The sequence below is a fragment of the Molossus molossus genome, unplaced genomic scaffold (genome assembly GCF_014108415.1).
Source record: "Molossus molossus isolate mMolMol1 unplaced genomic scaffold, mMolMol1.p scaffold_m16_p_20, whole genome shotgun sequence".
NCBI lineage: Eukaryota > Metazoa > Chordata > Mammalia > Chiroptera > Molossidae > Molossus > Molossus molossus.
This window is the reverse complement of record NW_023425356.1, coordinates 40,044,800-40,047,583: the sequence shown is the minus strand read 5'-3', so window position 1 is coordinate 40,047,583 and position 2,784 is coordinate 40,044,800. Positions and strand designations below refer to the sequence as shown.

The 2,784-nt window shown below is 39.8% G+C and overlaps 1 pseudogene; it reads left to right on the top strand.

Moving 5' to 3' along the window:
- Window positions 1-272: 272 nt before the first annotated feature.
- On the top strand, window positions 273-382 carry LOC118638056 (annotated as a pseudogene).
- The last annotated feature ends 2,402 nt before the right edge of the window (window positions 383-2,784 follow it).

Sequence of the window (2,784 nt, the reverse complement as noted above, 5' to 3'; positions counted from 1 at the left end):
GAAGTACCTGATTCAGATTTATAAAGATCGATCACATTAGCAAATTTTGGACGCAAGATGATGCTTTTACAACAAGATCAAACATCTTTGCAGCCCTCTATGTCAGGAGCTTTGGGTCTTCTTAATGATTTAGCTCCCATTACCGCGTGGTGTGAAGAGAGCAGTTTGTATAATTTCTCTGATGGAGTTTTGCTCTCATCCTCTTCTCTTGACCATAATTTAGTTCTCACAGCCATGCAGGTTCTCACACCTATTTTGCAACCACAAAATTCAGGTGTTTATCTTTTCAATGTTTCCGTGCACTGCGGACATGACCACAAATATTTTCCCATTCGGTTTTCTTTCTGCTACGTGGGTAGCAATGAGCCTATTGGGAGCATTTTCGTAACCCTTATCGTTATTGTGTAGATCAGTACTGTCCAATATAAATACAACACAAGCTACATGTGATGTTATAATAACATTGGTAATCAGTGAGATTTTACATGGCTGCCTCAGGAGTCCTGCAGCTGTCCCGTCTAGCTCATCCTTCTAGGTTGCTAGTGACATAGTTTGTGATCACATGATCATCTCTATTCCTGTTATATAGGACTGGCTGAAATGACAACTGGATGGAGGGAAAAAAAAGGATTAAGAATCAAACTCGGGAGAAACTAAGGCAGTGTGTAGAAGGACTCAGAACATGTGAAACTCCTTAAATAAAAATTTGTTAACTTAAAAAAATAAAAAATTAAAGTTGCCATGCCATGTATGGATGACTAGACAAAAATTATTAATACGTGACTCTTCTTGGACTTTCTCCTTTTCATGGACACTACAAAAGGTTCCGTCCTCAGCATCTAAAGACGGCTATGCAGAATCCGGGGTTCCCTTTAATATTTGGGAGGCAGCATCAATAAAAATCAGAATTCTTATTTTCCTGCTCTCCTTTGAATATAACGCTGTACCCGACTGAACCGTGTGGGTAATGGTTCCAGTGTGGGTTAGCATACATGTTCGCTTACCCCTTTCTGACCCTCCGCCCATCCCTGACCTCCGTTCCTGAATTTTCCTGAGCCCCACTTAGTCCCTTCTCCCCTCTGTAAGTGTAGCTTCCTTTGACCCCCAGCCCTGTCCCTGTCCCTACCCCATTCTTGAGCCTCACTTCACTTTACAAACTTAACCTATGTCTTAATGGTGAAATTCAAAAATATGGTTGAGATGTGAGTAGAGATGAAAGAGTTTGTGGCATGAGCTATTGACTAATGTTTTAAAACAGTGGTTTTTTTTTTTTTAAGATTTTACCAAAATATAACATCAAATTCTTGTTAATGTCAAAACTGCCACATCAAATACTTTCTTTTTATTTCTTTCTGCTTTCCTCATTTGTTTACATTTTTGATGAATCAGGACTGCTCCTCTGTAATTTGAAATACATCTTGAAAGGACCATCTCTGAGGTCTTTGGGTTTTGCCCTTAGAATCTTTGATGCCGTCAGTAGGAACTGACCCAAGACTTCAAGCTTTAGGTAGCAGAGGCATTCAGATGGGACCTGGGGACTGGTAAATCCCACCGACAGTATGTAGATTGGCTACAAAATTTAAAGATAAAGCTACTAACGAATTTAATTTAATCCTAACAAACTAACGTTAATTGTACCTACTTCATATCTGGGTTACATAAAGCAAAGTTTAAGAAACCAAGTTCAAGGACTAGTGTACACAAGTTCTATTAGATGTTCAAGAGTCACAGATTTAGAGGGGTCTTCAGTTCTCACTCCTCCCTGGAACAGCCTGAGACACTTCTCAGAGCCTTCTCCATCAGATCCCATCCTTCTCTCCTTGTTCTCTGTAGCCGTTGCAGGGATGAAACTCTAAGCAAGTTCTCTGCAGTCAGTGACTGAGCTTTTACAGGTCTCTCGATCTGATCTGTGTGCCCGCCTTCGCCTTATGACTCCGCAGGGCTTGTTCCTTGGTTTGCCAATCTCTCCGTGACGTAGAGGCATTAAAATCTAAACACAACTTCTAAACATAGTCTAGGCCCACAAACAATCGTCATACCTACCGCATCCCAGCGCCAGAACGCCTGGTCTCTGGAACTGAGCTGTGCTTATTTTCAGTGATTTTTCTGATGTGGGCTCACATTTTACTACTCTGCCCCTGCTTATAAAATCATTTTGAGATCCCTTTATAGGTGCCTTCTTTGACTGGTATCTCTCAGATTAAAAATGCTTTCTTAACAAAAGATAATATTTTCTCTTTTACCCTCCCTAATTGGGAACATTTAATGTCGTCTGTCCTTTTTGGGATGTTCAGTAAAACTGGTATGCTGTTGCTATTTTAGGGCAACCCCATTTCAGTGGCTCAGTGTGTTTATATAACATACAGTTCTTATATCTGTGTTTTCATTGACAGAAGCCAGATCCTGCCAGAAGATGCCAGGGGCCCGTCTACCTCAGTTCGTAAACAAACCTGGTATTTTTCAGGGCGGATCTCATTGCTTCTTTCAGATTTTAAATCCTCTTCTGAAATTCCTTATCTGCACAATGCCCAGTCACATAGTGATACAGTGAACCAGGCTAACTGGTTTAACCAGGAGACTTCATTTGATTGCAGCTTTTACTTTAAAAATGTTGGAAACATTTTGAGAAAGTAATAGACTCATCTCATGTATTTTGCACAGTTTGGAATATACTTGCACTCTCAGTGTTCAAGGAAACAGAAATTTTTTACTTTGATGCAATGTGACTCTTCACAAATGTATTATTAGCTTTTCTTTCAAAGTATTTATTTACTTTTTTTTTTC